Below are 14,275 nucleotides of genomic sequence, written 5' to 3'. Positions count from 1 at the left end.
TGCCCAAAATGAGACATTGGTTTGACCTCATCGTGGGCCAAGAGGAAAAGTCAAGGGACCACTAAAGTCAGCAGGATTCTCTTCTGCGGAAAACGAATTTCTGTACCAAATTTCCTCAAGGCTTGTTGAGACAGCATGGATAGCGACAACTCTCAAGGTGACTGAGAAAATATGTTTTCAGGGCTTTTAAGGTATGAGGACATGAAACTGGCCAGGTGTGTCTTCATCCTGACTTATTCATTAGGCATTGGAAATTACAGTTTATCCTGAAGGGAAACTGAATGTGTGCGCCAAACTTCATGACAATACATCCAGTAGTTGTTGAGACATTCACTCAAAATCACAAAAATCAATCTCATGGGGGCGCCAGAGAAAATACCAGTAACGATTCATTGTGGGGCTAGGGGAAAAGTTAGAGAAACACCATAGTCAGTATAACGTCTCCTCTGGGGACCATGAACGTCTGCACACAATTTGACGGCTTTCGGTCACACCCGACTTGTTCATTAGGCACTGGAAATTACAGTTTATCCTGAGGGGAAAGTGAATGTGTACGCCAAATTTCATGACGGTGAGTGATTCACTCAAAATCACAAAAATCAATCTCATGGTGGCGCTAGAGAAATATCAGTCACAGTTCATTGTGGGGCTAGGGGAAAAGTCAGGGAATCACCGTAGTCAGTATGATGTCTCCTCTGGGGAATGTGAACGTCTGTACACAATTTGGTCAAGACGACTGAGAGAATTCAGTGGTAGAATTCAGGCCAGCTGAAAATTCCACCAGAAAGTGGCCGCGTGCGTTTTGAGGGCTTTTACTGTTTGAAGTATGTGGACTGGAAACTGGCCAAACCAGGTGTGTCTTCACCCCGAAAGCTGACTGCAAGTTGAAAGCAGCGCCTTAGTTTGTTCTGTGCCGCTCTGACTTGTTTCAGATGGTTACGTAACTTTCTGAGCCAAAATTTCAATCTTGCCCAAAATGAGACATTGGTTTGACCTCATCGTGGGCCAAGAGGAAAAGTCAAGGGACCACTAAAGTCAGCAGGATTCATCTTCTGCGGAAAACGAATTTCTGTACCAAATTTCCTCAAGGCTTGTTGAGACAGCATGGATAGCGACAACTCTCAAGGTGACTGAGAAAATATGTTTTCAGGGCTTTTAAGGTATGAGGACATGAAACTGGCCAGGTGTCTTCATCCTGACTTATTCATTAGGCATTGGAAATTACAGTTTATCCTGAAGGGAAACTGAATGTGTGCGCCAAACTTCATGACAATACATCCAGTAGTTGTTGAGACATTTCACTCAAAATCACAAAAATCAATCTCATGGGGGCGCCAGAGAAAATACCAGTAACGATTCATTGTGGGGCTAGGGGAAAAGTTAGAGAAACACCATAGTCAGTATAACGTCTCCTCTGGGGACCATGAACGTCTGCACACAATTTGACGGCTTTCCGGTCACACCCGACTTGTTCATTAGGCACTGGAAATTACAGTTTATCCTGAGGGGAAAGTGAATGTGTACGCCAAATTTCATGACGGTGAGTGATTTCACCCAAAATCACAAAAATCAATCTCATGGTGGCGCTAGAGAAAATATCAGTCACAGTTCATTGTGGGGCTAGGGGAAAAGTCAGGGAATCACCGTAGTCAGTATGATGTCTCCTCTGGGGAATGTGAACGTCTGTACACAATTTGGTCAAGACGACTGAGAGAATTCAGTGGTAGAATTCAGGCCAGCTGAAAATTCCACCAGAAAGTGGCCGCGTGCGTTTTGAGGGCTTTTACTGTTTGAAGTATGTGGACTGGAAACTGGCCAAATACCAGGTGTGTCTTCACCCCGAAAGCGTGTCAGTCCAAATCTGACTTGTTCACTAAGCGGCGGTGGTCCAGTGGTAGAATTCTAGCCGCCACGGAGGCCAGCTGAAAATTCCACCAGAAAGTGGACGCGTCAGCTCCTACGGGGCAGCTTCATCGAGCATTGGTGGTTCAGTGGTAGAATTCTCGCCTGCCACGCGGGAGGCCCGGGTTCGATTCCCGGCCAATGCAGTGACAAGTTTTAACCTTGTCGCGTACCAGCCGAAACCACTCAGCTGTGAAGGAAACCCTAACGGCAAGCTTGTACAACGTGATACATCAACAACCGATCACAAATTCCTTGCTTAACTGCAAGCATCGTTACAAGAACAAGGTGCGGGTCCAGCCGAAATCGATTTTATCAGAAGTGGGATTCCCACCAACGCCCCAACGGGAGACTGCAAGTTGAAAGCAGCGCCTTAGTTTGTTCTGTGCCGCTCTGACTTGTTTCAGATGGTTACGTAACTTTCTGAGCCAAAATTTCAATCTTGCCCAAAATGAGACATTGGTTTGACCTCATCGTGGGCCAAGAGGAAAAGTCAAGGGACCACTAAAGTCAGCAGGATTCATCTTCTGCGGAAAACGAATTTCTGTACCAAATTTCCTCAAGGCTTGTTGAGACAGCATGGATAGCGACAACTCTCAAGGTGACTGAGAAAATATGTTTTCAGGGCTTTTAAGGTATGAGGACATGAAACTGGCCAGGTGTGTCTTCATCCTGACTTATTCATTAGGCATTGGAAATTACAGTTTATCCTGAAGGGAAACTGAATGTGTGCGCCAAACTTCATGACAATACATCCAGTAGTTGTTGAGACATTTCACTCAAAATCACAAAAATCAATCTCATGGGGGCGCCAGAGAAAATACCAGTAACGATTCATTGTGGGGCTAGGGGAAAAGTTAGAGAAACACCATAGTCAGTATAACGTCTCCTCTGGGGACCATGAACGTCTGCACACAATTTGACGGCTTTCCGGTCACACCCGACTTGTTCATTAGGCACTGGAAATTACAGTTTATCCTGAGGGGAAAGTGAATGTGTACGCCAAATTTCATGACGGTGAGTGATTTCACCCAAAATCACAAAAATCAATCTCATGGTGGCGCTAGAGAAAATATCAGTCACAGTTCATTGTGGGGCTAGGGGAAAAGTCAGGGAATCACCGTAGTCAGTATGATGTCTCCTCTGGGGAATGTGAACGTCTGTACACAATTTGGTCAAGACGACTGAGAGAATTCAGTGGTAGAATTCAGGCCAGCTGAAAATTCCACCAGAAAGTGGCCGCGTGCGTTTTGAGGGCTTTTACTGTTTGAAGTATGTGGACTGGAAACTGGCCAAATACCAGGTGTGTCTTCACCCCGAAAGCGTGTCAGTCCAAATCTGACTTGTTCACTAAGCGGCGGTGGTCCAGTGGTAGAATTCTAGCCGCCACGGAGGCCAGCTGAAAATTCCACCAGAAAGTGGACGCGTCAGCTCCTACGGGGCAGCTTCATCGAGCATTGGTGGTTCAGTGGTAGAATTCTCGCCTGCCACGCGGGAGGCCCGGGTTCGATTCCCGGCCAATGCAGTGACAAGTTTTAACCTTGTCGCGTACCAGCCGAAACCACTCAGCTGTGAAGGAAACCCTAACGGCAAGCTTGTACAACGTGATACATCAACAACCGATCACAAATTCCTTGCTTAACTGCAAGCATCGTTACAAGAACAAGGTGCGGGTCCAGCCGAAATCGATTTTATCAGAAGTGGGATTCCCACCAACGCCCCAACGGGAGACTGCAAGTTGAAAGCAGCGCCTTAGTTTGTTCTGTGCCGCTCTGACTTGTTTCAGATGGTTACGTAACTTTCTGAGCCAAAATTTCAATCTTGCCCAAAATGAGACATTGGTTTGACCTCATCGTGGGCCAAGAGGAAAAGTCAAGGGACCACTAAAGTCAGCAGGATTCATCTTCTGCGGAAAACGAATTTCTGTACCAAATTTCCTCAAGGCTTGTTGAGACAGCATGGATAGCGACAACTCTCAAGGTGACTGAGAAAATATGTTTTCAGGGCTTTTAAGGTATGAGGACATGAAACTGGCCAGGTGTGTCTTCATCCTGACTTATTCATTAGGCATTGGAAATTACAGTTTATCCTGAAGGGAAACTGAATGTGTGCGCCAAACTTCATGACAATACATCCAGTAGTTGTTGAGACATTTCACTCAAAATCACAAAAATCAATCTCATGGGGGCGCCAGAGAAAATACCAGTAACGATTCATTGTGGGGCTAGGGGAAAAGTTAGAGAAACACCATAGTCAGTATAACGTCTCCTCTGGGGACCATGAACGTCTGCACACAATTTGACGGCTTTCCGGTCACACCCGACTTGTTCATTAGGCACTGGAAATTACAGTTTATCCTGAGGGGAAAGTGAATGTGTACGCCAAATTTCATGACGGTGAGTGATTTCACTCAAAATCACAAAAATCAATCTCATGGTGGCGCTAGAGAAAATATCAGTCACAGTTCATTGTGGGGCTAGGGGAAAAGTCAGGGAATCACCGTAGTCAGTATGATGTCTCCTCTGGGGAATGTGAACGTCTGTACACAATTTGGTCAAGACGACTGAGAGAATTCAGTGGTAGAATTCAGGCCAGCTGAAAATTCCACCAGAAAGTGGCCGCGTGCGTTTTGAGGGCTTTTACTGTTTGAAGTATGTGGACTGGAAACTGGCCAAATACCAGGTGTGTCTTCACCCCGAAAGCTGACTGCAAGTTGAAAGCAGCGCCTTAGTTTGTTCTGTGCCGCTCTGACTTGTTTCAGATGGTTACGTAACTTTCTGAGCCAAAATTTCAATCTTGCCCAAAATGAGACATTGGTTTGACCTCATCGTGGGCCAAGAGGAAAAGTCAAGGGACCACTAAAGTCAGCAGGATTCATCTTCTGCGGAAAACGAATTTCTGTACCAAATTTCCTCAAGGCTTGTTGAGACAGCATGGATAGCGACAACTCTCAAGGTGACTGAGAAAATATGTTTTCAGGGCTTTTAAGGTATGAGGACATGAAACTGGCCAGGTGTGTCTTCATCCTGACTTATTCATTAGGCATTGGAAATTACAGTTTATCCTGAAGGGAAACTGAATGTGTGCGCCAAACTTCATGACAATACATCCAGTAGTTGTTGAGACATTTCACTCAAAATCACAAAAATCAATCTCATGGGGGCGCCAGAGAAAATACCAGTAACGATTCATTGTGGGGCTAGGGGAAAAGTTAGAGAAACACCATAGTCAGTATAACGTCTCCTCTGGGGACCATGAACGTCTGCACACAATTTGACGGCTTTCCGGTCACACCCGACTTGTTCATTAGGCACTGGAAATTACAGTTTATCCTGAGGGGAAAGTGAATGTGTACGCCAAATTTCATGACGGTGAGTGATTTCACCCAAAATCACAAAAATCAATCTCATGGTGGCGCTAGAGAAAATATCAGTCACAGTTCATTGTGGGGCTAGGGGAAAAGTCAGGGAATCACCGTAGTCAGTATGATGTCTCCTCTGGGGAATGTGAACGTCTGTACACAATTTGGTCAAGACGACTGAGAGAATTCAGTGGTAGAATTCAGGCCAGCTGAAAATTCCACCAGAAAGTGGCCGCGTGCGTTTTGAGGGCTTTTACTGTTTGAAGTATGTGGACTGGAAACTGGCCAAATACCAGGTGTGTCTTCACCCCGAAAGCGTGTCAGTCCAAATCTGACTTGTTCACTAAGCGGCGGTGGTCCAGTGGTAGAATTCTAGCCGCCACGGAGGCCAGCTGAAAATTCCACCAGAAAGTGGACGCGTCAGCTCCTACGGGGCAGCTTCATCGAGCATTGGTGGTTCAGTGGTAGAATTCTCGCCTGCCACGCGGGAGGCCCGGGTTCGATTCCCGGCCAATGCAGTGACAAGTTTTAACCTTGTCGCGTACCAGCCGAAACCACTCAGCTGTGAAGGAAACCCTAACGGCAAGCTTGTACAACGTGATACATCAACAACCGATCACAAATTCCTTGCTTAACTGCAAGCATCGTTACAAGAACAAGGTGCGGGTCCAGCCGAAATCGATTTTATCAGAAGTGGGATTCCCACCAACGCCCCAACGGGAGACTGCAAGTTGAAAGCAGCGCCTTAGTTTGTTCTGTGCCGCTCTGACTTGTTTCAGATGGTTACGTAACTTTCTGAGCCAAAATTTCAATCTTGCCCAAAATGAGACATTGGTTTGACCTCATCGTGGGCCAAGAGGAAAAGTCAAGGGACCACTAAAGTCAGCAGGATTCATCTTCTGCGGAAAACGAATTTCTGTACCAAATTTCCTCAAGGCTTGTTGAGACAGCATGGATAGCGACAACTCTCAAGGTGACTGAGAAAATATGTTTTCAGGGCTTTTAAGGTATGAGGACATGAAACTGGCCAGGTGTGTCTTCATCCTGACTTATTCATTAGGCATTGGAAATTACAGTTTATCCTGAAGGGAAACTGAATGTGTGCGCCAAACTTCATGACAATACATCCAGTAGTTGTTGAGACATTTCACTCAAAATCACAAAAATCAATCTCATGGGGGCGCCAGAGAAAATACCAGTAACGATTCATTGTGGGGCTAGGGGAAAAGTTAGAGAAACACCATAGTCAGTATAACGTCTCCTCTGGGGACCATGAACGTCTGCACACAATTTGACGGCTTTCCGGTCACACCCGACTTGTTCATTAGGCACTGGAAATTACAGTTTATCCTGAGGGGAAAGTGAATGTGTACGCCAAATTTCATGACGGTGAGTGATTTCACCCAAAATCACAAAAATCAATCTCATGGTGGCGCTAGAGAAAATATCAGTCACAGTTCATTGTGGGGCTAGGGGAAAAGTCAGGGAATCACCGTAGTCAGTATGATGTCTCCTCTGGGGAATGTGAACGTCTGTACACAATTTGGTCAAGACGACTGAGAGAATTCAGTGGTAGAATTCAGGCCAGCTGAAAATTCCACCAGAAAGTGGCCGCGTGCGTTTTGAGGGCTTTTACTGTTTGAAGTATGTGGACTGGAAACTGGCCAAATACCAGGTGTGTCTTCACCCCGAAAGCGTGTCAGTCCAAATCTGACTTGTTCACTAAGCGGCGGTGGTCCAGTGGTAGAATTCTAGCCGCCACGGAGGCCAGCTGAAAATTCCACCAGAAAGTGGACGCGTCAGCTCCTACGGGGCAGCTTCATCGAGCATTGGTGGTTCAGTGGTAGAATTCTCGCCTGCCACGCGGGAGGCCCGGGTTCGATTCCCGGCCAATGCAGTGACAAGTTTTAACCTTGTCGCGTACCAGCCGAAACCACTCAGCTGTGAAGGAAACCCTAACGGCAAGCTTGTACAACGTGATACATCAACAACCGATCACAAATTCCTTGCTTAACTGCAAGCATCGTTACAAGAACAAGGTGCGGGTCCAGCCGAAATCGATTTTATCAGAAGTGGGATTCCCACCAACGCCCCAACGGGAGACTGCAAGTTGAAAGCAGCGCCTTAGTTTGTTCTGTGCCGCTCTGACTTGTTTCAGATGGTTACGTAACTTTCTGAGCCAAAATTTCAATCTTGCCCAAAATGAGACATTGGTTTGACCTCATCGTGGGCCAAGAGGAAAAGTCAAGGGACCACTAAAGTCAGCAGGATTCATCTTCTGCGGAAAACGAATTTCTGTACCAAATTTCCTCAAGGCTTGTTGAGACAGCATGGATAGCGACAACTCTCAAGGTGACTGAGAAAATATGTTTTCAGGGCTTTTAAGGTATGAGGACATGAAACTGGCCAGGTGTGTCTTCATCCTGACTTATTCATTAGGCATTGGAAATTACAGTTTATCCTGAAGGGAAACTGAATGTGTGCGCCAAACTTCATGACAATACATCCAGTAGTTGTTGAGACATTTCACTCAAAATCACAAAAATCAATCTCATGGGGGCGCCAGAGAAAATACCAGTAACGATTCATTGTGGGGCTAGGGGAAAAGTTAGAGAAACACCATAGTCAGTATAACGTCTCCTCTGGGGACCATGAACGTCTGCACACAATTTGACGGCTTTCCGGTCACACCCGACTTGTTCATTAGGCACTGGAAATTACAGTTTATCCTGAGGGGAAAGTGAATGTGTACGCCAAATTTCATGACGGTGAGTGATTTCACCCAAAATCACAAAAATCAATCTCATGGTGGCGCTAGAGAAAATATCAGTCACAGTTCATTGTGGGGCTAGGGGAAAAGTCAGGGAATCACCGTAGTCAGTATGATGTCTCCTCTGGGGAATGTGAACGTCTGTACACAATTTGGTCAAGACGACTGAGAGAATTCAGTGGTAGAATTCAGGCCAGCTGAAAATTCCACCAGAAAGTGGCCGCGTGCGTTTTGAGGGCTTTTACTGTTTGAAGTATGTGGACTGGAAACTGGCCAAATACCAGGTGTGTCTTCACCCCGAAAGCGTGTCAGTCCAAATCTGACTTGTTCACTAAGCGGCGGTGGTCCAGTGGTAGAATTCTAGCCGCCACGGAGGCCAGCTGAAAATTCCACCAGAAAGTGGACGCGTCAGCTCCTACGGGGCAGCTTCATCGAGCATTGGTGGTTCAGTGGTAGAATTCTCGCCTGCCACGCGGGAGGCCCGGGTTCGATTCCCGGCCAATGCAGTGACAAGTTTTAACCTTGTCGCGTACCAGCCGAAACCACTCAGCTGTGAAGGAAACCCTAACGGCAAGCTTGTACAACGTGATACATCAACAACCGATCACAAATTCCTTGCTTAACTGCAAGCATCGTTACAAGAACAAGGTGCGGGTCCAGCCGAAATCGATTTTATCAGAAGTGGGATTCCCACCAACGCCCCAACGGGAGACTGCAAGTTGAAAGCAGCGCCTTAGTTTGTTCTGTGCCGCTCTGACTTGTTTCAGATGGTTACGTAACTTTCTGAGCCAAAATTTCAATCTTGCCCAAAATGAGACATTGGTTTGACCTCATCGTGGGCCAAGAGGAAAAGTCAAGGGACCACTAAAGTCAGCAGGATTCATCTTCTGCGGAAAACGAATTTCTGTACCAAATTTCCTCAAGGCTTGTTGAGACAGCATGGATAGCGACAACTCTCAAGGTGACTGAGAAAATATGTTTTCAGGGCTTTTAAGGTATGAGGACATGAAACTGGCCAGGTGTGTCTTCATCCTGACTTATTCATTAGGCATTGGAAATTACAGTTTATCCTGAAGGGAAACTGAATGTGTGCGCCAAACTTCATGACAATACATCCAGTAGTTGTTGAGACATTTCACTCAAAATCACAAAAATCAATCTCATGGGGGCGCCAGAGAAAATACCAGTAACGATTCATTGTGGGGCTAGGGGAAAAGTTAGAGAAACACCATAGTCAGTATAACGTCTCCTCTGGGGACCATGAACGTCTGCACACAATTTGACGGCTTTCCGGTCACACCCGACTTGTTCATTAGGCACTGGAAATTACAGTTTATCCTGAGGGGAAAGTGAATGTGTACGCCAAATTTCATGACGGTGAGTGATTTCACCCAAAATCACAAAAATCAATCTCATGGTGGCGCTAGAGAAAATATCAGTCACAGTTCATTGTGGGGCTAGGGGAAAAGTCAGGGAATCACCGTAGTCAGTATGATGTCTCCTCTGGGGAATGTGAACGTCTGTACACAATTTGGTCAAGACGACTGAGAGAATTCAGTGGTAGAATTCAGGCCAGCTGAAAATTCCACCAGAAAGTGGCCGCGTGCGTTTTGAGGGCTTTTACTGTTTGAAGTATGTGGACTGGAAACTGGCCAAATACCAGGTGTGTCTTCACCCCGAAAGCGTGTCAGTCCAAATCTGACTTGTTCACTAAGCGGCGGTGGTCCAGTGGTAGAATTCTAGCCGCCACGGAGGCCAGCTGAAAATTCCACCAGAAAGTGGACGCGTCAGCTCCTACGGGGCAGCTTCATCGAGCATTGGTGGTTCAGTGGTAGAATTCTCGCCTGCCACGCGGGAGGCCCGGGTTCGATTCCCGGCCAATGCAGTGACAAGTTTTAACCTTGTCGCGTACCAGCCGAAACCACTCAGCTGTGAAGGAAACCCTAACGGCAAGCTTGTACAACGTGATACATCAACAACCGATCACAAATTCCTTGCTTAACTGCAAGCATCGTTACAAGAACAAGGTGCGGGTCCAGCCGAAATCGATTTTATCAGAAGTGGGATTCCCACCAACGCCCCAACGGGAGACTGCAAGTTGAAAGCAGCGCCTTAGTTTGTTCTGTGCCGCTCTGACTTGTTTCAGATGGTTACGTAACTTTCTGAGCCAAAATTTCAATCTTGCCCAAAATGAGACATTGGTTTGACCTCATCGTGGGCCAAGAGGAAAAGTCAAGGGACCACTAAAGTCAGCAGGATTCATCTTCTGCGGAAAACGAATTTCTGTACCAAATTTCCTCAAGGCTTGTTGAGACAGCATGGATAGCGACAACTCTCAAGGTGACTGAGAAAATATGTTTTCAGGGCTTTTAAGGTATGAGGACATGAAACTGGCCAGGTGTGTCTTCATCCTGACTTATTCATTAGGCATTGGAAATTACAGTTTATCCTGAAGGGAAACTGAATGTGTGCGCCAAACTTCATGACAATACATCCAGTAGTTGTTGAGACATTTCACTCAAAATCACAAAAATCAATCTCATGGGGGCGCCAGAGAAAATACCAGTAACGATTCATTGTGGGGCTAGGGGAAAAGTTAGAGAAACACCATAGTCAGTATAACGTCTCCTCTGGGGACCATGAACGTCTGCACACAATTTGACGGCTTTCCGGTCACACCCGACTTGTTCATTAGGCACTGGAAATTACAGTTTATCCTGAGGGGAAAGTGAATGTGTACGCCAAATTTCATGACGGTGAGTGATTTCACCCAAAATCACAAAAATCAATCTCATGGTGGCGCTAGAGAAAATATCAGTCACAGTTCATTGTGGGGCTAGGGGAAAAGTCAGGGAATCACCGTAGTCAGTATGATGTCTCCTCTGGGGAATGTGAACGTCTGTACACAATTTGGTCAAGACGACTGAGAGAATTCAGTGGTAGAATTCAGGCCAGCTGAAAATTCCACCAGAAAGTGGCCGCGTGCGTTTTGAGGGCTTTTACTGTTTGAAGTATGTGGACTGGAAACTGGCCAAATACCAGGTGTGTCTTCACCCCGAAAGCGTGTCAGTCCAAATCTGACTTGTTCACTAAGCGGCGGTGGTCCAGTGGTAGAATTCTAGCCGCCACGGAGGCCAGCTGAAAATTCCACCAGAAAGTGGACGCGTCAGCTCCTACGGGGCAGCTTCATCGAGCATTGGTGGTTCAGTGGTAGAATTCTCGCCTGCCACGCGGGAGGCCCGGGTTCGATTCCCGGCCAATGCAGTGACAAGTTTTAACCTTGTCGCGTACCAGCCGAAACCACTCAGCTGTGAAGGAAACCCTAACGGCAAGCTTGTACAACGTGATACATCAACAACCGATCACAAATTCCTTGCTTAACTGCAAGCATCGTTACAAGAACAAGGTGCGGGTCCAGCCGAAATCGATTTTATCAGAAGTGGGATTCCCACCAACGCCCCAACGGGAGACTGCAAGTTGAAAGCAGCGCCTTAGTTTGTTCTGTGCCGCTCTGACTTGTTTCAGATGGTTACGTAACTTTCTGAGCCAAAATTTCAATCTTGCCCAAAATGAGACATTGGTTTGACCTCATCGTGGGCCAAGAGGAAAAGTCAAGGGACCACTAAAGTCAGCAGGATTCATCTTCTGCGGAAAACGAATTTCTGTACCAAATTTCCTCAAGGCTTGTTGAGACAGCATGGATAGCGACAACTCTCAAGGTGACTGAGAAAATATGTTTTCAGGGCTTTTAAGGTATGAGGACATGAAACTGGCCAGGTGTGTCTTCATCCTGACTTATTCATTAGGCATTGGAAATTACAGTTTATCCTGAAGGGAAACTGAATGTGTGCGCCAAACTTCATGACAATACATCCAGTAGTTGTTGAGACATTTCACTCAAAATCACAAAAATCAATCTCATGGGGGCGCCAGAGAAAATACCAGTAACGATTCATTGTGGGGCTAGGGGAAAAGTTAGAGAAACACCATAGTCAGTATAACGTCTCCTCTGGGGACCATGAACGTCTGCACACAATTTGACGGCTTTCCGGTCACACCCGACTTGTTCATTAGGCACTGGAAATTACAGTTTATCCTGAGGGGAAAGTGAATGTGTACGCCAAATTTCATGACGGTGAGTGATTTCACCCAAAATCACAAAAATCAATCTCATGGTGGCGCTAGAGAAAATATCAGTCACAGTTCATTGTGGGGCTAGGGGAAAAGTCAGGGAATCACCGTAGTCAGTATGATGTCTCCTCTGGGGAATGTGAACGTCTGTACACAATTTGGTCAAGACGACTGAGAGAATTCAGTGGTAGAATTCAGGCCAGCTGAAAATTCCACCAGAAAGTGGCCGCGTGCGTTTTGAGGGCTTTTACTGTTTGAAGTATGTGGACTGGAAACTGGCCAAATACCAGGTGTGTCTTCACCCCGAAAGCGTGTCAGTCCAAATCTGACTTGTTCACTAAGCGGCGGTGGTCCAGTGGTAGAATTCTAGCCGCCACGGAGGCCAGCTGAAAATTCCACCAGAAAGTGGACGCGTCAGCTCCTACGGGGCAGCTTCATCGAGCATTGGTGGTTCAGTGGTAGAATTCTCGCCTGCCACGCGGGAGGCCCGGGTTCGATTCCCGGCCAATGCAGTGACAAGTTTTAACCTTGTCGCGTACCAGCCGAAACCACTCAGCTGTGAAGGAAACCCTAACGGCAAGCTTGTACAACGTGATACATCAACAACCGATCACAAATTCCTTGCTTAACTGCAAGCATCGTTACAAGAACAAGGTGCGGGTCCAGCCGAAATCGATTTTATCAGAAGTGGGATTCCCACCAACGCCCCAACGGGAGACTGCAAGTTGAAAGCAGCGCCTTAGTTTGTTCTGTGCCGCTCTGACTTGTTTCAGATGGTTACGTAACTTTCTGAGCCAAAATTTCAATCTTGCCCAAAATGAGACATTGGTTTGACCTCATCGTGGGCCAAGAGGAAAAGTCAAGGGACCACTAAAGTCAGCAGGATTCATCTTCTGCGGAAAACGAATTTCTGTACCAAATTTCCTCAAGGCTTGTTGAGACAGCATGGATAGCGACAACTCTCAAGGTGACTGAGAAAATATGTTTTCAGGGCTTTTAAGGTATGAGGACATGAAACTGGCCAGGTGTGTCTTCATCCTGACTTATTCATTAGGCATTGGAAATTACAGTTTATCCTGAAGGGAAACTGAATGTGTGCGCCAAACTTCATGACAATACATCCAGTAGTTGTTGAGACATTTCACTCAAAATCACAAAAATCAATCTCATGGGGGCGCCAGAGAAAATACCAGTAACGATTCATTGTGGGGCTAGGGGAAAAGTTAGAGAAACACCATAGTCAGTATAACGTCTCCTCTGGGGACCATGAACGTCTGCACACAATTTGACGGCTTTCCGGTCACACCCGACTTGTTCATTAGGCACTGGAAATTACAGTTTATCCTGAGGGGAAAGTGAATGTGTACGCCAAATTTCATGACGGTGAGTGATTTCACCCAAAATCACAAAAATCAATCTCATGGTGGCGCTAGAGAAAATATCAGTCACAGTTCATTGTGGGGCTAGGGGAAAAGTCAGGGAATCACCGTAGTCAGTATGATGTCTCCTCTGGGGAATGTGAACGTCTGTACACAATTTGGTCAAGACGACTGAGAGAATTCAGTGGTAGAATTCAGGCCAGCTGAAAATTCCACCAGAAAGTGGCCGCGTGCGTTTTGAGGGCTTTACTGTTTGAAGTATGTGGACTGGAAACTGGCCAAAATACCAGGTGTGTCTTCACCCCGAAAGCTTGTCAGTCCAAATCTGACTTGTTCACTAAGCGGCGGTGGTCCAGTGGTAGAATTCTAGCCGCCACGGAGGCCAGCTGAAAATTCCACCAGAGAAAGTGGACGCGTCAGCTCCTACGGGGCAGCTTCATCGAGCATTGGTGGTTCAGTGGTAGAATTCTCGCCTGCCACGCGGGAGGCCGGGTTCGATTCCCGGCCAATGCAGTGACAAGTTTTAACCTTGTCGCGTACCAGCCGAAACCACTCAGCTGTGAAGGAAACCCTAACGGCAAGCTTGTACAACGTGATACATCAACAACCGATCACAAATTCCTTGCTTAACTGCAAGCATCGTTACAAGAACAAGGTGCGGGTCCAGCGAAATCGATTTTATCAGAAGTGGGATTCCCACCAACGCCCCAAGGAGAGACTGCAAGTTGAAAG

General features: G+C 46.6%; 9 non-coding genes across 9 annotated transcripts; all 9 read left to right on the top strand.

Annotated features, from left to right (window-relative positions):
* The first annotated feature begins 1,977 nt into the window (after positions 1-1,977).
* Positions 1,978-2,048, top strand: trnag-gcc. The gene has a single exon. It is a non-coding gene; the product is annotated as a tRNA-Gly (tRNA).
* Positions 2,049-3,356: 1,308 nt separating this feature from the next.
* On the top strand, positions 3,357-3,427 carry trnag-gcc. Its single transcript has one exon. It is a non-coding gene; the product is annotated as a tRNA-Gly (tRNA).
* A 2,283-nt stretch (positions 3,428-5,710) lies between these two features.
* Positions 5,711-5,781, top strand: trnag-gcc. Its single transcript has one exon. It is a non-coding gene; the product is annotated as a tRNA-Gly (tRNA).
* A 1,308-nt stretch (positions 5,782-7,089) lies between these two features.
* On the top strand, positions 7,090-7,160 carry trnag-gcc. Its single transcript has one exon. It is a non-coding gene; the product is annotated as a tRNA-Gly (tRNA).
* A 1,308-nt stretch (positions 7,161-8,468) lies between these two features.
* trnag-gcc lies at positions 8,469-8,539 on the top strand. The gene has a single exon. It is a non-coding gene; the product is annotated as a tRNA-Gly (tRNA).
* Positions 8,540-9,847: 1,308 nt separating this feature from the next.
* trnag-gcc lies at positions 9,848-9,918 on the top strand. The gene has a single exon. It is a non-coding gene; the product is annotated as a tRNA-Gly (tRNA).
* A 1,308-nt stretch (positions 9,919-11,226) lies between these two features.
* On the top strand, positions 11,227-11,297 carry trnag-gcc. Its single transcript has one exon. It is a non-coding gene; the product is annotated as a tRNA-Gly (tRNA).
* Positions 11,298-12,605: 1,308 nt separating this feature from the next.
* trnag-gcc lies at positions 12,606-12,676 on the top strand. The gene has a single exon. It is a non-coding gene; the product is annotated as a tRNA-Gly (tRNA).
* Positions 12,677-13,986: 1,310 nt separating this feature from the next.
* trnag-gcc lies at positions 13,987-14,056 on the top strand. Its single transcript has one exon. It is a non-coding gene; the product is annotated as a tRNA-Gly (tRNA).
* The last annotated feature ends 219 nt before the right edge of the window (positions 14,057-14,275 follow it).

Source organism: Micropterus salmoides, unplaced genomic scaffold (assembly GCF_014851395.1).
Source record: "Micropterus salmoides isolate LMB-PRFRI ecotype aquatic unplaced genomic scaffold, ASM1485139v1 Ms_hic_scaffold_4703, whole genome shotgun sequence".
Lineage (NCBI taxonomy): Eukaryota > Metazoa > Chordata > Actinopteri > Centrarchiformes > Centrarchidae > Micropterus > Micropterus salmoides.
Note: the sequence above shows the minus strand (reverse complement) of the source record. Positions and strands in the feature narration are given on the sequence as shown.